Source organism: Sminthopsis crassicaudata, chromosome 2 (genome assembly GCF_048593235.1).
Source record: "Sminthopsis crassicaudata isolate SCR6 chromosome 2, ASM4859323v1, whole genome shotgun sequence".
Taxonomy (NCBI): Eukaryota; Metazoa; Chordata; class Mammalia; order Dasyuromorphia; family Dasyuridae; genus Sminthopsis; species Sminthopsis crassicaudata.
Window position 1 is genome coordinate 340070424 of NC_133618.1, and position 25300 is coordinate 340095723.

The following is a 25300-nucleotide window of genomic DNA, read 5'->3' on the forward strand; positions in this document are numbered from 1 at the left end:
GCAATACATTGGAGAAAAGGGATTCAACATACTTTTGAGTGTAAAAGATAGAAATTAATAAAAAGGAAATTATTTGAAACTTTAAAAATTAGAATTCCTATCTAAAAAAAAATTGTGGCAACTTGCTCCTTTGGGAGAAAATGTAGCTGGAGAATAATTTCACTCAATAATTTAGCCACAAGAAGAAATTGCATGAAGATCGTCATTTAGTTCAAACCTCCACATCCTAAAGAAGTGACTTGTTCTAGATCATAGAGTAATTAATGACAGAGCCAAATGAGCTTAAGTAAAATATTTTACCAGGAGACAAAATTGCTACACCAAAAGGTTTCCTTAAATATATTAGCACTTGTTTTTTCACATTTTCTGATTATTCTAATCTTCAGATCTGATCTGTTTGCTTTTAGTTCACACATATGAAAAAAAGTGAAATTGAAATAATGATTACAGAGTTAAGTTTGAACCACTCCCCGTGCACGGAAGGCATGTGTTGCATTGCTACCTTTCTAAAGAACAAAGCACTCAAGTTCCAAGTAAGGAAACTGACTCCACGGAGATTGACAACCAAGTATCAGGTGGAAGGATTCTTGTTAAGAAGACATCACTCCTTTCATAGCCTCATAAAGTAGGCATTCTCTATTGTTAGTACTCCCTCTTCAGTTTTCCTTGTATCTTTTAGGATTTCTCTCCACCAACCCCATTTCCCAACAGTTAATTTAATGGTGACTATCAGAAAAAGCAGCACATGGCTTAAATAGCTTGCCCAGGCAGCTGATAGGAGACTTCAAATTATAGCTTTCCACCTGTTTTCTGAGCACAGGTCCGGCATTAGTGTTCCAAAACAAAGACTTTACTTGCCCAAAGAATGTCAACATTGAATTAGCAATAAACAAGAACTTGCCTGAGGCCCAAGAGGAGACAAAACTTAAAATCAATTTTCCCAGTCTTGGGGTTTGCCAAATTCAAACACCAAATTCAAACGTTCTCCAAAAGTAGTACTCTGGCCCACTAACCTCCTAAAAGATTTCATCAACAGAATGCTTCAGAGAAGGATAATGATATATCTGGCTTCTAATGGGGGTACCTAATTACTAGGTATCATCCTGAGGAGCCAAATAGATCTAGATCTTGTTACCCTTCCCACATATTGCTGAGTTGCTTAAGCAATGAAAGTCTAATGGGAAAGATTGGTTGGGGGGGAAGAGCGAGAGGGCTCTTGTTGCCCATATTTGGGGGAAAAAATAATTTGAGCTTTATAATGAGTATATTTGGAAATTTTCCAGAGAAAAACTAATTGGAACAGGTACTCAGGATTGAACCAATCTAAAAGCCCCAAATCATAGGAGATCCTAAGCCACAAAATTTCATTTGTATAATAGGATTATTGGTCTCATTGTCAATAATTCCAATAATTTTGTTAGCAGAAGCAGAACTATAACTTTGTACCTTAATATTTTCAAAAAGATGAATTTTCTCTTACACAAACTTTCATAGTACTTCAGCTAATATAATATTTCCTTGTGTTATATATGCTATTTAAATAAATATTTGTTAACTGAAAATATTTAGTTATCTGTAGTGAATCTAAGTTTAGAAAATGATGATGGTAATGAAACCAAACAAAACTGATTTATGTGGACAACACCCTTACATTGCTCAGGTTGCCATTTAGAGTCATTTTACAAAAACATACACAAATAAGTATATATATAATGTGTGTGTGTGTTATGTATATAAGTATATGTATATATATTTGATTCTTCTATTTTATCATAATTATGTTAGGTATTTTTCAAAAGTTAGTCTTTTTTGTATATTTGAATGATTAGATTTTTTTTTGATAACGAAAAGGCATCATTCTATTAAACTACAACAGTTAAAGATAAGCCATTAGCATGAAAGAAGCATTTTTTGTCAAAAAATGGTAATATAAAAGAAACCATGAAAGTAAAAGTGAAGAGACAGGAGAAAATTGATAGCAATAAAGAGGAAAAACAAAATTCTGTTTTATTTTTTAAAGTATCTTTAACATTAAGTTTAAAAAAAAAGCATGAAAGGATTAGGAAGAGAAGGGGAGCAATTAAAGACTTGTTACCTCCAAGTTTTAATTTTAAATACACTACAATAAATGGGCCCTCTGGCTCAAGATCATTTGACTATAAGTATCCCTATCTGCCATGATGAAATAAAGCACCATGGTTAGTTATTCCATTTTGGCTAGAAACTGAAGGCTGGTAAAAATAGAAATATATTGCTTGAATCCTCTCACACCACTGCACTATTCTAATTCTCCTATTTCTAAGAATGTTTTTTTCCTCTCTTCTCCTGCCCCAAAACTGTAGACATTATAATAATAATTACATCTTTATAATAATTATTAAAATAGCTTATATTTACATAAAATCTTGACAGTTTACAAAATGCTTCCTTCACTAAAAGTCTGAGAAGCAAGTAGTGCAAGTATGAAAAGTAAAGACCTTCAGGTTCAGAGCAGCTCCTACTTCAGCCATCTCAAGCCCTAGGATCCTAACTCCTACCCCTATTCAAGTTAGGTTAGTTTTTTCTTAACAGATATAGAGGTTTTAGGGGTGGGGAACAACTAAACATTCAGACAGTTGACATTTCTCCCTTGATGCCAACATATATTATCTTTCTATGATATTTATGATTGGTGTAAAACAATTAGGTCATTCAAGCAAAGGAGCTTCAGCTAAATCAATTTCATTTCTTTCTTTGTTGGATATGGTCTTCTTTAAATATGACTGAATCTGTTTTTGTTAACTGATCTCTAGATGTCTCAAATTGTTACAATAGCAAACCTAAACTACCTGATTCAGACCCAGCCCAGAACAATTGGTATAGTTTATGCAGTTCCAGAACATCATAAACTGATAGTAAAAGTAGTAAAAGATAGACAACGAAACCCAAATTAGTGTTCATGCTTCTGGTTGTGTTTTTGGTGATAGCACTGGATAATAGTTATTGTGAGACATCTCTGCCATTCATAGGAATTAAGAGAATAAACTTCCTTCAGTCTTTCAACCAGAGATTAATGTAGGTAGACTCTACTGTCTCTAAGAACATCATTGTATTAAACTATCTTGTTCTGGGCTTTTCAGCCTGATAATTTAAACTTTCAACTAGATTTCCTCATAATTCAGTTTACCTTTAAAGCAACATTGGATTAATGCAATTTAGAGAAATTGAGATATTCCTCTTATTAGAAAAAAACCCACAATTATAGAACTCATTTTGCTTGCTTTCCCGGGGACTGGATGATTATGGTTTTCTAATGGTTATCATTACCCAATTTCCTAGAAGAAAGCCTACTGAAAAAAATCATCCTCTCAGTTTTAAGGAAATTATGTTTGTGTGTGAATGGGGAAAAAACTGTTAAGCATAGAATAGCTTTATAAAAATGATAGTGCAGTCATATCATTGTATATTAATAGAACCAGTCATTAAGGAGTGGTATAAGAGACTGCAAACCAAGAAAGATCCCTAGGAATGTAGAATTTTCTTACCCAACTGAAGGAAGGTTTTTGAGATTTTTTTTTTTTTTTACATTTGACACTGAAATGTCAACCAACATTTTGCCAAATATGCTTGTGATTTTTTTTTTTAAAGTCACTGGAGGAAGTGCTTGAAAAATAATTCCACTTCTGAAATTATGGATAATGGACAAATTGTTAATTACACTACCCCCCCCTCCCAAATACACACACACTGAAATTAGCTGAGGTCCTGCATCAATTTCTATTCATCCCAGAACTCTAAACCAACACTTCTTTGACTGTGTCTTTTTTTTTTTCTTCTTCCTCTTCCACTAAGGAACCCTATAATGTACAGACCCCTCATTGAAGAAGAAATCATTGTTATTTGCACTGTACTATCCTCAGACACTGAGGAGGCCCAGTGGAAGATCTTACTCATCATAGACTCTACGAATTAAGATAAAAATTAAATATGCAAAATAAATTATGAATGACCTGAAAAAAAGAAAATTTACCCTTTTATATGGAATGTTTGTTATATGGAATATGGAAATGATTGAAAACACTTAAGGCAATCAGTTATCTTGTTTTATATGGTATAAAGGTGGTGGACGACAGAATTATGTCAAAACCTAGTAGAATACAACTTGGCAGGAAAAAACTGATTTGGAGTTAAGACAGTTGGTTCTCATATATCTGTTCTCTCAACAAAACCAGCTTCACAAAAATAGCTTCACTACCAGCAACATCAGGGTGATCAAGTTTAATTCTTCCCACTTCCGTTGTCACTGCCACAGTATCAGTGAAGTTCAAGAAGAGTGGGGAAATTCATGAGCTGCCTTAAATCCTCACACTGACTTAGCTCCCTGTGGAATGTATCCCTTAGGACCTGAGGCCAGCCCAGGGATCTCAGACATCTGCCTTGATATGATTTTTTTCAGCTGTCCCCACAAACCTGCCATGGTTGCAGTGGCTACTTCTCCCAGGATGCTTTGGAAGTTGGATTCATAAAATCCTCTGCTTGGTGGAGCAGGAAAAGGCAGATAAGTGCAAGAATAGGTAGTCAAAGTCAGTCAAGCTTCTTTCTCTCCCACACCCAAAAAGCGTAGGAATGGAACTAAATATATCTAGAAAGTATAAAGGCAACATCATCTGTTGTTACATTTAAAGCACTTTTCTTGCATTATCTCAGTCCTCACAATTAACCTCTGTGGTAGATGAAAGCTTAAATGACTTGCCTGGGGTCAGAGTTGAAAACAGGATTCTAACTTACATTATGAGCTGAATCATAGAAGCACAAAGGAAAATAGCTGTACAAATCCAGAACTACTTCCACTCTAAATGTTCAAACAGATCATTTATGCCCAATCTGTGGTAATGTCTTCTATAACCAAGTACACCCTACCCTGACTCCAACACTGTTATATCAGCTTTTCAAAATGAACAATATACAAACAACAACAAACATCTGGCTCCCTCCACTACCTAGAGTAGATATCTTAATCACCATCTTTAAAACTTTGAAAATAGTACATTTAGATTTGGAAACATTTTCTCATTCTTTATTGCTTCAGAGGAAAGACTAAGAGTGGATAGATATAATCTACAAGGAGAATAATTCCAGTTCAAATTTGAGTTATGGCCATTTCTAGAATTATGGATAATGGATAAATTGCCAATATCCCTCCCCCCCTTTAAATAGGCTAAGTACTGAATCAGTATCTACTCTTCCTCACTTCTTCACCAGTAAGGAGCCCTGTAAAGTGCAGAGCTCAGATCCCCGGCCCTAGTTGCATTCTCCCACCCAAGGAGAAATGATTGCTATTTGTACCCTTCTACCTTTAGTCCTAGACAAGTCCCCATAGAGGAGCCTACTTATCCCTAGGCTCTAAAAATTAAGATAAAAAATATGCAAAATAAAATTCTGTTAACTCTTTTTACATGGGAAATAGAAGTGATCAAAAACAAATTAAGGCAGCTAATTATGCTGCATTATATGTTATAAAGGTGGTGCCAATATTCATTCAAGCAATTATTTATTATGTGTCTACTATGTGCCAAGCACTGTGCTTAAGCCCTTGGTGTACAAAGAACAGGCAAAATTGAGTCTCTGCCCTAATGGAACATTTATCCAAGCTATTTTGACATGTGACCCTGTTAGTAAAAAATGTTATTAACTTATAAATTACATGGATGTGCTATTATACTAGCATTAGGAAAACATAGAAATGGACATCAAAAAGAAAATAAAGGTGAAAAAGCCATTTTAGAATGTTTTAATAATGTAAAACATATTTCCCTAAAATATTAATTTTAAGTCTTTAAAAATTTTATCAGTAATATAATCTTAATATTCTAAGCAATTAACTGTTTTTGATGCCATGTATTTGCATCTCTAGATGCAATCTAGAATCTAGTATGTTTTGGATTGATTTGGTTCTTTAAAGTTTGGGATGCTTTACATAAATTCTTAATAGTAAAAAAATTTCTTCAAATTGACTTTCAAACAATATATATTCATTAATGTTTGTCTGCAACTGTACTTAAGATTTAAAATTCTCTCATTTAAAGTAGGGATAGATTGGCAATTGTAATATTCTTCTCTTAAATGTAATGTTCTCTGGGAGTAGGTTTCTTGGGGGGGGTTCTGAGAGCAGCCTTCATTTCAGTTCAGAGTAATCACCCCAAATGCAGCCAGGAGTTAAAGTCCAAATCCTTTATTGTCTCCTTCAAAGTCTTGTCTCTTTTTCCTGGGGCTCAGCTAGTTTTCTTAGAGGCCTATCTCTCTCCTTGATTCCGAGAGCTCCTGCCGCTAGTTCTTTGTTTCTGCCAGCTTCAGCCTCCAGCCAGCACAAAGGTGGATGGAATGATTCTGTCTCAGCCTCTGAAAGCTTCTAGTGCGCTTGTCCTTTCTGGCCTTGACAGCTCCTCCTTATATATCCCACACTGAGTATACACCAATAATTATATCACTAGGATAGCATTATTTATTGTAGGATTAAATCAATGCTAAATTAGATTTAACCACTGTCTCCTCAATTCCACTTACTTAACACCTTCTAAGAATTCTAACAGACAGTTACAATTAAAAGTACACATATACACTATCTAATCATATTTTATAGAACAGTGGCTGTCTCCTATGCTACAAGCTGAATAGCTTGTGTATATTTTGCATGTATACAAATATACAAAAATATTTTAAGTTTTGTACTGCTCCCTTTTCTATATGTTTAAATTCTTGGAAACAATGCAAAAAAAAAAAACCAAGGTAAAATGCAATTTTTAATGTGAAAATACTGTTATAAATTTGTATTAGCGATTGAAATGTTATATTCCACTTAATTTCATTTTCTTAAATTAAAATTTTGATATCTTTGATACATTTAAGACAACCTGATTATTTTAATAATAAAAAAATGGACATTTTATTTCAGATTTTTTAAAAAGGTTACTACAAAATATAAAAGCAATATTAACATTCTATTCTCTGGTTTATTTTTAATGTCAATACAACAAGCAATGCTAAAAATAATTTTTAAACCTTGATATAAGATGTACATATATTCATTCAAGCAACAATCATTTATCAAGAGCTTACAATGTGCCAAGCACTGTGCTTAATAAGCACTTGGGATGCAAAAACAGTCAAAACAGAGTCTTTGCCAATTTTGAAAGCTGCAACCCTTTTAGCAAAAAGTGTCAACTTACAAATACATGCATTATTTTTACAGTCAATACATGTAACACTAAAAAATTAATAATTTTTCAACCTTAGTCTAAGATTCATAAAATCAGTTTTTATATACTTCATGAAAATATAGAAATCATTCTCTTATGAGAATGATACAAAATATACCAAAACAGAGTTCCAATCATTGGCAAAGTGCATTGTGTTTTTTTAAACACATATTGTTGCAAATAGTACAATCATTTTCAGTTTTTCTTGGAATGTGTCTTATTGTGGAATGACAGCAGGTGATATTCAGTATATTCTATATTCTATTGCATGAAAATGAAGCTATAGATATTTATGGTATATTGGGGAACTGTGAGCAGCATAAGAGTGAAGTGAACCAGTTATAATGTATTTTCCTGGAATTCTCAGAGTCCCTGTGGGAGGATGGATGAAAAGATTATTTTTTAACCTCTTTGAATTATGTCATCTTTTCATCTTGTTTTTTTTTCCTGCTTGGTTTTTATTCCACAGAACATCAACATCATACCTCCCTGTGTATATTGACACAGCTTTTGATACTTAATACATTTTCAATTCTATCAGTTCCCTTTCTCTTTAACTGTAGAGCATCCCAAAGCTTTCATTTATAGAGGGTTCAAAATTTTCCAGATATTCTCAGTACTTAGCACAATGCCTGGCATAAAGTAGGTACCTAATAAATGTTTATTGAATTTAATTGAATCCATCAGTGATACCCCATGCATGGACTATAACTGGTGTTTAAATGCACTGCAAATGCTGTTCTGTCATTTCAGCTATGACCCCAGATGGGATTTTTTTTATTTTTTTTGGGGGGGGGGGCAAAGATTGGAGTGATTTGCCATTTCCTTCTCCAGCTCATCTTACAGATGAGGAGACTGAGGCAAACTGGGTTTAATCACTTGCCCAGAGGTCACACAGCTTATACATACCTAAGTCTGGATTTGAACTCAGGTCTTCCTTACTCTAGGCTTGGCATTCTACAGTAAAACCTACTTATCCATAGATAATAGTAATTGAAATTTAGATAGTCATTTTAGCTCTGTTTAATTCCCTATTTTAAATCATAATATGCTTACCTTTTTTTTTTTTTTTTTTTTTTTTGAGGCAATTGGAGTTAAGTGACTTGCCCAGGGTCACACAGCTAGGAAGTGTTAAATGTTTCAGACCAGATTTGAACTCAGATACCTCTGACTTCACGGCTGGTGCTCTATCCACTGTACCACCTAGCTACGAAAAAGTAAATACTCGAGAATTATTCTAGATCTTCAATGATAAACCAATGCTATGAGGGCCCATGAATTTTGTAATTTTAGTCAAACTGTTATCACCCCCCAAATTTTTCTGAGGCCCTGTATTCTAGAGGTAGCCCTGGGTTCATATATTGCAAATAGAGCACAAAAAATATCTGGCCTTATTTTTTTGTTTTGCTTTGTGTTGCTGCCTAAGCATAGGTGGAAATTCTGATAAGAGTAGACAAGGTGGCAAGCCTTGTCAGATAATAGAGTAGAGACTAGAACATATTTTCTAAACTTATCAGTAGTTTCTTGGGTTTCCCCAGTGGGGGGAGAGTGTCAAATAAACAGTAGGAATAATTTCCTGATTTAGATACATTGACTATTGAGGGGGAATCCAAACCCTGAAAAATTTAGCCAGAATCCTTTGAAGTTGCCTAACTAGCAGTTATAGTAGTTCCTGACCTCATCAACTGTGGTAGACCAGCGACAGTGGCCTGCAGCATATGCTCCCAGCAAGCACAGGACAACAGTGATAAAATAGACCAATTACAGTCCTCTGTCTGGGTGTGGGTGAAGTCAAGTCTAAAATAAGTAGATGGAGTTAAGCTCAAGAAGTAGAGTATGTTAATGATCAGAATCACTGCAACACTATCTTAGCCCAGGACAGAAATAATTCAGGTTCTGTCTCAGCACAGAGACAGAGAGAGCACAGGCATGGGGCCCAGCAGCAATGAAACCTAGATGGAAAAAAATGAATACTAGCAATATCCAGTAGCAAAAGGCAGATCCAAACTAGCCTATTGCTTAATATAAAATTGATTAGCCTTTCTATTTTGCTACCCATATAATATTTAATAGTCAGAATAAAGCTCCTTGCCATAAAAATATTGAGACCATTATTGAGATTTGGTTGGTTCAGAGGACTGAAAGATCAGACTGTTGGCATCTTTTTTATTGTCACCTGAATACAAAACAACTGTTAAGAACCTCCATATTAACAAAAAGGAGGAGGAGCAAATTAATTAATTAAATATTCATTTTAAAAATAATAAAAGCAGACAAAACTAAAATGAGCAGTATAGAAAATATTAAAATTTAGGGGGAAAATAAACAGAATATCAAAAACCCTATAAAAATGGTAAAACTAAAAACTGGTTCTTTAAAAAAAATTGGTAAAATTGATAAACCTTTTGCCAATTTAATTAAAAAGAAAAGTACAGAAAATCAACTCAACAAAATAGAAAATGAACAAATTAAAATCATGGCTAGACTAGAATAAAGTGATTTATCAGGACCTACTAAACATAGTTATATGCTAACAAAACTGAAAGAAAAAAAACAACTAAAAACCAAACCAAGCTAAAAAGACAAAAACAAAAAAAGGGGTACTATCAAAAATGTAAAACCTTCAAACTAAGACCAAATAAAAATCTTAAGATTAAACCAATATATTGTTTGTCATTTAGGAAAAAGGGTGGAGGGAAGGGCAGGAGAAAAAAAAATTGGGACATAAGCTTTTGGAGGGATGAATGTTGAAAATTACCCATGTGTTGTTGTTTTTTGTTTTTTTTTTTGTTTTTTTTTTTTGTCCTGAGGCGATTTGAGTTAAGTGATTTCCCCAGGGTCACACAGCTAGGAGTATTAAGTATCTGAGGTCAAATTTGAATTCAGGTTCTCCTGACCTCAGGGCTGCTGCTCTATTCACTGTGCCATTTAGCTGCACTTTCCATATGTTTTGAAAATAAAAAGCCTTTAAAAAATTTTTTTTAAAATAAAATAATCCAATATAAGAAAAGTCAATAGAATTACCAAAGAAAATTCTCCCGGTTCTGATGATTCGTAGACAGATTTTTAAAATTAATTTTAAAAGTTTTTTCTTTTTAAATTTTTTTATGTTATATTATATATATATATATATACATTCATTTTTTACATATTTCCATATGAGTCATGTTGGTGGAGAAAAATCAGAATACAGAGAACCATGGGGAAAAAAACAAGGGCAAAAAAGTGAAAAAAAAGGTGAAAATATTATGCATTGATCTGTGTTCAATCTCCACTGTTCTCTCTCTAGATGTCTATGATGTTTTTCGTTTAAAGTTTATTGGCATTCCCTTGATCGATGAATTGCTGAGAAAAAAATGTTTGGGTTCTGCTTGCTTCACTTTACATCACTTCATGTAAATCTGGTTTCCAGACTCTTTTTTTCCCCATTTGTTGGTAGAATAATAATATTCCATCACTTTCATATATTATAACTTACTCAGCCATTCTCCAATTGATGGGCATCTATTCATTTTCCAATTCTTTGCCATCACAAAAAGAGCTGCTACAAATATTTTTATGCTGTGGGTCCTTTTTCCTCTTTTATAATTTATTTAGATTACAGACCCAATTGTGGCACTGCCCAAAGGATATGCCCCTTGGGCATAGTTTCAAATTGCTCTCCAGAATGCAATTCGTTAGTGTCCCAGTTTTCCCATATTCCCTCCAATATTTATCATCTTTTCCTCTCATTTTATCCTATCTGATAGATGTAAGGTGGTACCTCAGAGTTGTTTTAATTTGGATTTCTCTTATCAATAGTGATTTAAAGCCATTTTTTCATATGACTAAAATAATTTTAATAAAAAAATAGTACCAATATAATTTATCCTTAAAAATCATGAAGTAAGCATCCTACCACTTTCCTTTTGCGAAATATTCACAATTTCCTTTGTTTTGTAGCATTTATTAATAGATGCCTAAATATCTTTACTCTATCTGGAAGCCATATTTTTCAGCTATTAATATTGAACCTTTTGATTTAATCTCTTTATCCTGAAATTTAATAAATTTCTTCCTCCTTCCTTGTTTTATCCTGTTGCTCACTTTCTGACTCCTTCTCCCAGTACCTCAACTACCTCTTATGTTAGACAATTCATGGATCACTAGTTTAGCTCTCTGCCACAAGAAACTTTTTAGGGAGACATAATTGGCACTATATAGTTATTGAGCCCAATAACTTTCCTTCAGGTTTAGTTTAAGTATCACATAGTATTTTACCTAATTCCCTCTATTCCTTATTTCTCTGACCTGGCAACACAAAGAAATGCTACCCTAGTGTTATTGCAGCCTGTACAAATTTTGTTCTTCTGAATTAGGCTCTCGGAGGTTCTGGTGGTCAGGTATTAGAGCTGAGTTCTATTTTAGACCCAGATATGTGTTCCCTTTCCCTGAATTTTCATTCTTGTTTTATTGATGGGACAAAGTACACTAATGAATGCTTCTGGGGGGACAGATGTTCTGTGAAAAGAGTTGGGGACTTGTGCTTATTGTTGTCTACAGGATTTGATGCCTACAAAGACTACTCATTTTGCCTTTTAAGTAGGAAGGGGAGGGAAATTGAGAGTTCCTGGGGGTACCTGGTACCTGGGGTAGTGGACACTGATTCAGGGAGGATACTTTGAGGCAAATTAGAAAGGAAGGCAAGCAGGGGAGGGTATAAGTCAAGGGTAGGCTATATAATTCAAGGGTAGGTTGTATGCATTGTGCCATGGGATAGTGTCTTTTCTGAAATAATTGTAGGAATTGGCATTTAAATTTTTTTTAATTTTTATTTTTAAAAAATCTTTTATTAAAGTTTTTAATTTTCAAATCATATGCATGGATAATTTTTTTAAACATTAACCCTTGCAAAGTCTTGTGTTCCAATTTCCCTCCTCTTACCCCATGCCTTCCCTTAGATAACAAGTAATTCAATGTTAAACATGGTAAAAATATGTGAAATCCAATATATGCATATTTATACAATTACCTTACTGCACAAGAAAAATCAAATCAAAAAGAAAAAAATGAGAAAGAAAATAAAATTCAAGCAAACAACAAAAAAAACAATGAAACTGCTGTGTTATGATTCATCATACTCAGTTCCCACAGTCCTCTCTCTGGATGTAGATGGCTCTCTTCATCACAAGATCATTGAAACTAGCCTCAATCATTTCATTGTTGATGAGAGTTATGTCCATTAGAATCGATCATTGTATAATCTTCTTATTGCCATGTATAATGTTTTCCTGGTTCTGTTCATTTCACTTAGCATCAGTTCATGTAAGTTCAGACCTCTCTGAAATCATCCTGCTGGTCATTTCTTATAGAACAATAATTTTCCATAACATTCATATACTGTAACTTATTTAGCCATTTTCAACTGTTTGGCATCTACTCAGTTTCTAGTTTCTTGCCACTACAAAAAGGGCTGCCACAAACAATTTTACACATTTGAGTCCTTTTCCTTCCTTCATGATTTCCTTGAAATACAGAACCAGTAGTGGCACTTCTGAGTCAAGGGGTATACACAGTTTGATAGCTCTTTGGGCATAGTTCCAGATTGCCCTCCAGAATGGTTGGATCCATTCACAATTCCATCAACTATGTATTATTGTCCCAGTTTTCCGACATATCCTGCAACATTCATCATTATATTTTCCTGTCATCTTAGCCAATTTGACAGGTGTGTAGTTGTCTCAGAGTTGTCTTAATTTGCATTTCTCTGATCAATAGTGATTTAAAGCATCTTTTCATATGACTAGAAATGGTTTCAATTTCCTCTAAAAATTGTCTGTTCATATCCTTTGACCATTTATCAATTGGGGAATGGCTTGAATTCCTATAAATTTGAATCAATTCTCTATATATTTTAGAAATGAGGCCTTTATCAGAACCCTTGGTAAAAATGTTTTGCCAGTTTATTGCTTCCCTTCTAATATTGTCTGCATTAGTTTTATTTGTTCAAAAACTTTTAACTTAATATAATCAAAATTATCTATTTTTATGTTCAATAATAATCTCTAGTTCTTCTTTAGTCATAAATTCCTTCCTTCTCCATGGATCTGAGAAGTGAACTATCCTATGTTCTTCTAATTTGCTTATTAATATCACTATGTCTAAATCATTAATCCATTTCGAACTTATCTTGGTATTCATTGTTAGGTGTGGGTCAATGCCTAGTTTCTGCCAAAGTAGTTTCCAATTTTCCCAGCAGTTTTTGGCAGGTAGTGAGTTCTTATCCAAAAAGCTGGGCCCTTTGGGTTTGTCAAACACTAGATTACTATAGTCACTGAATATTTTGTCTTGTGAACCTAGCCACTGATCGAGTACTCTATTTCTTAGCCAATACCAAGTGGTTTTGCTGATCGCTGCTTTGTAATATAGTTTTAGGTCTGGCACAGCTAGGCCACCTTCATTTGCATTTTTTCATTAAAGAAACTGGCATTTTCATGGAATTAAGGCTCATTTTTTTTTAAAGGAAGGAGTAGCACTATGCAACAAATTCTACAAAGCAGTGGCAGAAATTGCTTAGAAGGGAGAACCCAGAAAAGTATTGATTCCATGAAAAATGCAAAGAGAAAGGTTCTGGATAAATATAAGGTCCCCCAATTTAGAATAAAAAGGGAGGATGGATAGTAAAAATAATGAGAGAGAGAAATCTCCTCTGGAAAGTGGCACAAAAATGAAATTCAAGATCTAATAAACAGGACTAGATGAAGAAGAAAGGAAACTAATTAGGATGGTGGTGGGGAACATGAGAAGAATTAACCAGATAAAAGAAAGAAAGAAAAAAAGGAATTTATAAGCAAAATTCCAATAGAAAAGGGGTAACAAATGGGTGAAAGGATCAAGGATAAGGTAAGAGAACCAGTGAGAATAGAATCAACTTTAAAAAGAGTAAATTAAAGTAACTAATAGCAGTAGAAGGGAAAATGTAACTTGAAAGAAACCCAATATTAGGGACAAATGGAAGAAATATAAATCTCTTAACTTTAAATATAAATGGATCAAACTATCCAATAAAATGAAAAGCAAGTTTTTAAATAAGAAAACAAAATCCTACACACTGTTGCTCACAAGAAACACATTTAAAATCAAAGAATAAAACTGAGGAAGTGGGTTTGGAGTGTTAAATGTATTGTATGTCAATGAATCCAAAAAAGCAGGAGTCACAATTACACTATATGACAAAGCAAAAATAAACTTTAAAAAGCTATTATACTGAAAGAAATGAAAATTAAAAGGAATAAAAAAGAAACTATATGATTTTAAAAGTAACAAAAAAGGAAACCATTATGCTAAAAGAAATCTTAATCAACAAACTAATATTAATACTGAACCTATATTCTTCAAGTGCTTTAGCATCCAAATTCATAAAGGGGACATTAACTGATTACAAGAATATATGGATATGAAATGACAGGAAACTTCAATATCCCTCCCTCAATTTTGAGTAAGTCTAACAGAAAGATAAAGGAAAATGTTTAACTAAACAAATTGCTGGAGAAACTAAATCTAAAAGATCTAAGAAATCTTCTAAATAGTACTGCAAGAGAACACATGTTTCTAAGCAAAACACAGAACTTTTACATATATTGACCATTTATTAGCCACAGAGATATTGGGTGGGGTAGAAGTAAAAAGGCAGAAATAGTAATGCATCCTATATAGATTATAATTCAATAAAAAGTTACTTTCAGGACCACAACCAAAAGAGTGTACCAAATGGAAACATAATATTGAAATTCTAAATGAGTGGGTCAAAGAACAAGCCATAGAAACAATAAGTATTTGAAAAAACATGATAATAACAAACCAAAATTTCTGGGGAACAGCTAAAGCAATCCTTAGAGGGAAAATCATATTCCTACAAACATACATTAATAGAAAAAGAGCAAATTAACTAGTTGAATATGCAATTTTTAAAAACTAGAAAGCAAACAAATAAATAAACCTAAGATAAAGACAAGCAAGGAAATATTAAAAATGAGGAGAAACAAATTAGGAACCAAAAAGAAAACATATTAGTAATAAATAGAAATGTTAATAAAATTAATAGTTTCAGATAATCAGATTTTTAAGAGAGAAAAATAAAATAATAAAAAAGCAAACAAGGCAAAATCTCAAGAAAACCAGAAAAAATAAAAAGAACAATTTTGCATAATTGTATTTTAACAAAATTAAGAATACAAAAGTTATAGAACAATGCCTTGAAGAATACAAAATGCAGTGGGTGAGAAGACCAGAGAAAGATCTCAAGTAACTTAATCTCAAAAAAGGAAATAGAATTCTATATAGTAAAACTACTAAAGAAAATAACAACAAACTTCTTGTTTGTGATGGATTCATGGGTTCTATAGATTATTTAAAGAACAGTACTCAATTTCAAAACTATTCTTAAAAACAAGCATTCAATCCAGAATTATTTACCCAGCAACACTGAATATAATCCTTCAGAAGAAAAAGTTCCATGATATAGAGAATTTTCAAGCATTCATGAGGAAAAGACCAGAGCTGAATGGAAAATTCGATTTTCAAATACAGGGTCTGGAGAAGCATAAGGAAGTAGTCAGGAAAGTGATAAATCATAAGGGATTTAATAAAGTTTATCTGTTCACATTCGTACATGGAAAGATAATACTTGTAACTCATTAGAACTTTCTCATTATTATGGCAGTTAGAAGGAATCTGTATAGACAAAGGGCACAACTGTGAGTTGAATATGAAGGGATAATGTCTTTTTCAAAAATGATGAAATTAAGGAATATAGAAGAAAATGTACTGGGAAAAAGGAAAATGGAAAGGTAAAATGGTGCAAATTACCTCCCTAAAAAAAAAAAAAAAAAAAAGGCAAGAAAAAGCTTTTACAATAGAAGGCAAGCAGGGGAGGAGAGGGTGAGTAAGGGAACTCTTACTCTCATCAAAATTGGCTCAAATAGGAGATAGCATACATACTCAATAAAGAGGTATAGAAATCTACCTTATATATAGAAATATAAGGGGGTGATAAAAGAAAGGACATATTGGGGATTGGAGTGGTCAGTAGCAAAACACTGTTGAGAAAGGACTGGGTAAGAGAGAATAAATGGAAGAAAATATAGTTAGTAATAGTACTTGTAAAATATTTCAAAGCAGTGTTCTCTCATAAGGCCTTATTTATCAAACATAGAGGGAACTCAGTCAATATTATAAAAAATAAGAGCCATGCCCCAATTAATAAATGATCAAAAGGGATATAAAAAGGGCTAAAAATTCATGCATATTCTTTGACCTTAACAACATCACTACTAGTCATGAATAGTTGACTATTCAAAAATTCAAAATTTTTGTCAAAAATTAAAAAAATTTAAAAAGGAAAATGATCTATTATACAAAAAATATTCATAGCAATTCTCAGGACAAAAAAAATTGGAAATTGAGGGGTTCTCATCATTTGGGGAATGACTCAATAAACTGTAGTATGTGTTTGTGATGGAATATTATCATACTCTGGAAAATGATGAGCAAGATGCTCTCAGAAAAAAAAAAAACCCTGGGGAAGTCGTCCTCCATAAAGTAAAATGTACTGCATACAAAATAATAACAATACTCTGGGATGACCTGTTGCAAATGACTTTGCTATTCTCAGTAGTACAATTATCCATGACTACTCTGAAGAACTTCTGAAGAAAAATTCTATCCATACCAAGAGAAGGAACTCATTGTGTCTGATACAAATTGAAGGACTCTCTTTTTCTCTATCTCCTTTTTAATTTAATTTTTCTTCAGGGTTTTTATTTTCATTAGGGTGGGAAATCTTATTTTCTTTTACAACTTAACTTTTATGGAAATCTTTTGCACAACTTCACATGTGGTTTCTTAATTCTGGGTAGGGATAAGGGAAAGAACCTAAAATTCAAAAATCTTAAAAACAAATGTGGAAAAAATATTTATTTTGAATGTAACTGGGGAAAAATATTAAATAAATAAAATTTTTTAAAATTTAAAGCAATCTACCAGAATTCTTTATGAGACAAATACAGTCTTAATACCTAAACAAGGGAAAAATAAGACAAAAGGAAAATTACCGGCCAAAATGATTAATGAATACAGATTCAAAAATTTTAAACAAAATCCAATTAGACCACAGTGATTTATCCAGAATTCATAATGACCATTTTGCATTTCTATCAGGAAAACATTAGAAAAACAATCAAAATATATTAAAAACCAAAATATTCAAAATCACTTAATTACCTCAATAAATGCAAAAAAAGCATTTCCCCAAAACAAAACAAAATATAGCACCAAAAAATCCCAAACCCTGCAAAGGATAAAACATAGGACTTCTGAAAAAATCATTAAAAGCATTTATCTAAAACCAAAAAGCAAGCACATATGCAATGGGCATGCACTAGAATCTTTTCTAATAAATTTGAGAGTAAAGTAAGAATACCCACTTTCTCTACTATTATTCGATATGGTTCTGAACATTCTAGCATCAACAAGACAAGAGAAAGATATTAAAGGTAAAAAGGAGCTAAAATCATCTTTATTTACTTAAGAAGGTATAATTAAAAAATCCTAAAGAATCAACAGATACTAATTGAGACAATAGCTTGACAAAAGTTGCAGACCATAAACCTTCAAAAATCAAAATGCATTTCTATTTAATAATAATATAATCTAAGTAATAATAATTATCAATAATTGTATAAAAGGAAAATTCCATTTCAAATAATTACCTAATGCATAAAATATTTGGATAGCAATTTAGCACTTACAGCACATACACATAACACTCTTTTAATAGATTCAATTACAGATTGCTCCCTAAAGAAATAAATAATTTAAATAGATGTAGGAGTATTCAGCACTCATAGCTGAATAAGTTAAATAAAAATAAATAATAAAAAGTTAAATACTACCAAAGCTAATCTACTTTTTAAGCACTAAAGCAATCAAATTACCAAGGGGATACTTTGCAATACTTTATAAAATAACATGAAAATTAATTTGGAAAAAAGAAAAGATCAGGAATGTCAAGAGAAATAAATTATGAAAAGAGATAAGACATGGAAAAATTGGCACTTCCAGATCTCAAATTATAAAGCAGTAATCATCTGCTATTGACTAAGTAACTGGAATTGGATTAAAATTGGATTAGACCAAGGAAAATCAGAAATCAATGGACCTCAATTTGTTTACTAAGTTTGAAAACATAATTACCTTGGAAAGAACTTCTTTGATACAAATTGCTGGGAAACTAGAAAGTAGTCTGGCATAAATTAGGCTTATATCAACACATTGCACCATATTTCACAATTTATTCTAAACAGGTATGTGACCTTAATATTAAAAATCATTCTATTAGAGAGGGACACACACACACACACACACACACACACACACACACAGGGATGGGGAGGTGGGAGGGGGGAGGAAAAGAGAGAGAGAGAAAGATAAAGAGAGAAATGTAATCTGTTTTATAATGTATTATTTATTTTGCCATTTTATTTACTTTTTTTAAAAATTTTCAATTGTATTTTATTTTTTAAATACATGTAAAGAAAGTTTTCAACATTCTAAGACTTTGTATCTCCAACCCTCCCTTACCTTCTCCCTCTCCATGACAGCAAGCAATGTGATAAATTCTTTTAAATATATTTTCATGTTTGTCATGTTGTACAATTAAAATCACACCAACAGGGGAAAATACCATGAAAAAAAAAAAGGTGAAAGTACTACGCTTCGATCCATATTCAGTCTCCAGTTTTTTCTTTGGATGCACATGGCATTCTCCCTCCTAAATTGCCTTGAATCACTGCATCACATAATCTTGTTACTATCTATAATGTTCTCTTCATTCTCCTCATTTCACTTAGCATCAGTTCATGTAAATCTTTCCAGGATTTTCTGAAATCAGTCAGAAGGCCATTCACTCAATTTCCATTTCCTTGACACTACAAAAAGGGCTGCCAAATATTTTTGTACATATTGTCCCTTTTCCCTTCTTTAAGATCTCATTGGGATATAAGCCCAGTAGAAACACTGATGGATCAAAGGGCATGCAGTTTGATAACTTTTTGAGAATAGTTCCAAATTGCTCTCCAGAATGGCTGGATTCATTCACAATTCTACCAACAATATATTAGTGTCCCAGCAAAACAGTTTTTAAAAGAAGAATTACAAAGTATTCATAACTACATAAAAATGCTCCAAATCACTAATAATAATAATAATAATTAATAATAGTAACATCAAATCAATCCTGAAATTTCAACTTCATACTCTGCAAACTTGCAAAAGTGACAAAATATACAATGTTAAATGCATTGTGGAATGATAAACCAACAATTGGTGATCTATTTAGTAGAGCTGTAATATGGCACAATCATTGGGCCATATTACATATTAATACATTATTAATACATATTATTACATATTAATGAATGACTAAAATGTCTGTACCCTTTGATCCAGAGACTTCATTATTGGACTTATATCTCAAAGAAACCAATAAGAAGAAATTCCTCTTATATACCAAAATATATATATTAGCACTTTTTCTGTTCAAATAATTGGAAACAAAATAGATACCCAATGATTGGAGAATGGCTAAGCAAATTATGATATATGAAATAATGTAATATTAAATCTGTGAAGGTAGAAAAGCATATCTTCATTAAGTGATGCAGAATGAAGTAAATACTGGCAAGAAAAATATATACACAATGACTACAATGTAAACTAAAAGAACAGCCATACACAAATAATCAGAAATGAATGTACCAAAATTACAAAGATCAATAATGACTCCAATGAAGAGATATGAAAGAACAAAACACCCTATCACAGTGAGACGTTTACAGGTATTGCACATTGCGTATATTTTCAGATTTTTCTTCCTTTAAAAAAAATGATTTATTATCTGAAATGGCTTATAAGGGGATTAGGGATATTAGGAAAACTATGATGATATAAAAAACAAATGCCATCAAAAAAATGTGTTTAAAATATAAAACAGAAAATCCAAATCCTAGAATATCAGCATAGATATTGAGACAGTGGCCAGTGGCTTCAGCAAAGTTTGCAGTCTATAAAATAAACCATCAAAAATCATTAGCATTTCCACATAATAATTTTAAAATTCAAGAGGTTATGAAAGAAAGCCAACTCACATACTAGATAATAAAATGTGAAGCACACAAAATAGCTGTATATATTCAATGACAAAGTTCTCCTTAAAAATATAAAGAATTTAATTATTTGAAAGAATAACCAATGGATAGAGTATGCCACTATAATAAAAATACTACCAAAGTTAATTTACATTTATAGTATTATAACAATCAAATTTTCAAAAGGATACTACATAAAACTCAGTAAAATGGCAACAAAATTCAAAAGCAGAAATAATAATGGGGATAAAGTGGGAATAGAACTTTCAGACCTCAAACTATATTTAAAAATTGAGGGAAAGATCAATGGAACAGGACTAGCCAGAGGAACACTCAACAAACTTTCCAGTTCAAGAAACTAGAGAACATCAAATGCAAAGAAACTCATTAGATAAAAAACAAAACAAACAAACAAAAAACAAACAAACAAACAAAAAACAAACAAACAAACTCTGGGAAAAAATGGAATGCAGTTTGGCAGAAATAAGGCTTGGATCAACACTGTATACCACATTTGTAGGCAACTAGAAATTACAGAGTATGGAATTGACCTGAGGTCAAATACAGCCTCAGACATTTACTAGTTCTATAACTCTGAAGTCCCTTAACCTTCATTTCACCTGTAAATTCAGTTTCTTTATCTGTAAATTCAGAATAATAATAGCATCTACATTACAAGATTGTTGAGAGGACAAAATGATTTTAATATATATTTACGTGATTTACAAAACTTAAAGCATTTTATAATTATTCCATAGTGACTCTAAGTGGATAAATAACATTAATATTAAAGACTTTACCATTTAAAATTAGAAAAGTAATAGACTGTATTCTTTTCACAGCTTTAAATAGAAGATGTATTCTTAGCAAGGCAAATACAAAAGATAAATTAGTTAACTTTGATTACTGGAGATTGTAAAGCATTTATACTGACGAATTCAATGGAGAAAAAATTTTTATACCAAATTTCTTTGGTATAGATTTGGAATCCAAGATATTTAAATAATTAACAATGTTGTGTGTATTACCAGAAACTATCCCCCAAAGAATAAGCTGTCAAATGATAGGTGTAGCCAGTTCTGAAATGAAGAAATTGCAAACTATTAACAACCACATGAATGTTCCAGATCACTAATAAGAGAAATGTTATGCATGATAATAACCCTGATGGTTTTACCTCATACCCTGAAATTAGCAAAAATTACTAAAAATGGACATAGTAAATGGTGAAGGGATTGTGAGAAATAAACACACTAATGTTGCTAGTTCTGATAATGTTACAGATCAGTATAATTATTTTGGAAAATTAAAAGTATATGTGTACTATTTGAGGAATGGCTAAACAAACTGTGGTGTAAAAACACAAAAGAATATTTAAGAAATGACAAGAATGGTGAATAAAGAAAAACATGGAAATTCTATGAAGTAGTACAGAGTGAAGTTAGCAGTCTCAAATAAAAAGCCCATACATAATGACAACAATTATGTAAAAATGGAAATACATACACAAATCAAAAGTGAATGTTATAAAATTACAAAGAACAAGTATAACTCCAAATAATAGAGGTAAAAACTTTTTACCTCCATCCTAACTCCATTCCATAATACCACATCAGAGGCCCACAAGTGTGTTGAATATATTTTCATATTTTTTCAATGTGCTATTTAGTTTGATTGATATTTGTTATATGAGATGGCTGTCTGGGAAGAAGAAAGGGGAAGCATTCTCCTGAGAGGGATTTGGTGATATATAAAAACCATAAGACATCAACAAGTATATATCTTAAAAATAAATAGCAGATTATAACTTTAATGGAAAACAGTTTCAGTTGAGTGATGAGGTCAGAAGAGATATGGTGACAGCTAAAAAGGATGGCTAGGTCTAGTAAAACCTTTTTTTTTTTTTTTTTTTTTTTTAAATAGGGAAAACCAGCATATTAGAAGGCTTCAGTGAAAAAAAAAATAATAATAGGAAAAGCAAGCAAATAGCTATAAAGTACTTATTAAACAGATATGCTAAGCATTGGAGAGATACAAAGAAAGGGGCTAAAAAACTCTCAACCTCAATGTAATAAAAAAAGAACATAAAGACAACCATGTACAAACCATAAAGACAAGATAAACTCAAGATAATCTTATATGAAGGCAAAAATAGTAGAAATAGTAACAGCATTCTTTTCAGGCCACAATGCAATGAAAATTACATTCAATAGAAAGCCAGGGGAAAATAGACCAAAAAATAATTGGAAACTAAATAATCTCATACCAAAGAACGATTGGATGAAACAGCAAATCATAGACATAATTAATAACTTCAACCAAGAAAAGGACAATAATGGGACATTATACCAAAATGTGTGGGATGCAGCCAAAGTGATAATAAGGGGAAATTTCATATCTCTAGAGGCCTACTTGCATAAAATAGAGAAAGAGAAGATTAATGAATTGGGCTTACAACTAAAAATGCTAAAAAAGAACAAATTAAAACCCCCTAGTCAAAAACTAAACTTGAAATTCTAAAAATAAAAGGAGAAATCAATAAAATTAAAAGTAAAAAAACTATTGAATTAATTAATAAAACTAAGAGTTAATTCTATGAAAAAACCAACAAAATAGACAAACCCTTAGTAAATCTGATTTAAAAAAAGACAAAAATCAAATTGTTAGTCTTAAAAATGAAAAGGGAGAATTCGCCACTAATGAAGAGGAAATTAGAGCAATAATTAGGAGTTACTTTGTCCAACTTTATGCCAATAAATTCGATAACTTAAATGAAATGAAAGAATACCTTCAAAAATATAGCTTGCTCACATTACCAGAGGAAGAATTAAATAGTCTAAACAGTCCCATTTTAGAAAAATAAATAGAACAAGCTATTAACCCAATTCCTTAAGAAAAAATCCCCAGGACCAGATGGATTTACAAGTGAATTCTACCAAATATTTAAAGAAAAATTAATTCCAATGCTATATAAACTATTTGAAAAAATAGGGATTGAAGGAGTCCTATCAAATTCCTTTTATGATACAAACATGGTACTGAAACCTAAATCAGGTGGTTGAAAACAGAGAAAGAAAATTATAGACTAATCTCCCTAATGAATATTGATGCTAAAATCTTAAATATTAGCAAAAAGATTACAGAAAATCATCCCCAGGATAATACACTATGACCAAGTAGGATTTATATCAGGAATGCAGGGCTGGTTCAATATTAGGAAAACTATTAGCATAATTGACTATATCAATAACCAAATTAACAAAAACCATATGATCATCTCAATAGATGCAGAAAAAGCATTTGATAAAATCCAATATCCATTCCTAATAAAAACACTGGAGAGGATAGGAATAAATGGACTTTTCCTCAAAATAGTCAGGAGCATATATTTAAAACCATCAGTAAGCATCATAGGTAATGGGTAAAAACTGGAACCTTTCCCAGTAAGATCAGGAGTAAAGGAAAGTTGCCCACTATCACCATTATTATTCAATACTCTATTAGAAACACTAGCCTCAGCAATAAGAGTCAAAAAAGAGATTAAAGGAATTAGAGTAGGTAAGGAGGAAACCAAACTATCACTCTTTGCAGATGATATGATGGTATACATAGAGAACCCCAGAGATTCTACTAAAAAGCTATTAGAAATAATTCATAACTTTAGCAAAGTTGCAGGATACAAAATAAATCCACATAAATCCTCAGCATTTTTATACATCACCAACAAAATCCAACAGCAAGAAATACAAAGAGAAATTCCATTCAAAATAGCTCTCGATAGCATATCTACTAAAGGAAAGTCAGGAATTATATGAGCAAAACTACAAAACACTTTCCACACAAGTAAAGTCAGATTTAAATAATTGGAAAAATATTAAGTGCTCTTGGATAGGCCAACTGAATATAATAAAGATGGCAATACTCCCTAAACTAATCTATTTATTTAGTGCCATGCCAATCAGATTCCCAAGAAACCAAGAAACATTCCCAAATGACCTAGAAAAAATAACAGCAAAATTCATATGAAAGAACAAAAAGTCGAGAATTTCAAGGGAATTAATGAAAAAGAAAAATCAAATGAAAGTGGCCTAGCTGTACCTGATCTAAAACTATATTGTACAGCAGCAGGCTAAGAAATAGATTAGTTGATCAATGGAATAGGTTAGGATCACAAGACAAAATAGTCAATAACTATATCAATCTAGTGTTTGACAAACTCAAAGATCCTAACTTTTGGTATAAGAATTCACTACTTGACAAATCTGGTGAGAAAACTGGAAATTAGTATGGCAGAAATTAGGCATGGACCCACACAACACTATATACCAAGATAAGATCAAAATAGGTCCATGATTTAGGTATAAAGGACGAGTTCATAAATAAATTAGAGGAACATAGTTTACCTCTCAGAGTTGTGGAAGAGGAAGGAATTTGTGACCAAAGAAGAACTAGAGATCATTATTGATCACAGAATTGAAAATTTTGGTTATATCAAATTAAAAAGCCTTTGTACAAACAAAGAAAATTAGAAGGGAAGCAACAAACTGGGAAAACCTTTTTATAGTTAAAGGTTCTGATAAAGGCCTCATTTCAAAAATATATAAAGAATTGACTCTAATTTATAAGAAATCAAGCCATTTTCCAATTGATAAATGGTCAAAGGATATGAACAGACAATTTTCAGATGATGAAATTGAAACTATTTCCACTCATATGAAAGAGTGTTCCAAATCACTATTGATCAGAGAAATGCAAATTAAGACAACTCTGAGATACCACTACATACCTGTCAGATTGGCTAAGATGACAGGAAAAAATAATGATGAATGTTGGAGGGGATATGGGAAAACTGGGACATTGATGCATTCTGGAGAGCAATCT

At 32.0% G+C, this 25300-nt stretch overlaps 1 protein-coding gene across 5 annotated transcripts in view; it reads right to left on the reverse strand.

Moving 5' to 3' along the window:
- The window catches only part of BAZ1A (bromodomain adjacent to zinc finger domain 1A), a 207151-nt gene that overhangs the window by 122188 nt on the left and 59663 nt on the right, over positions 1–25300 (reverse strand). The window lies entirely within an intron of this gene.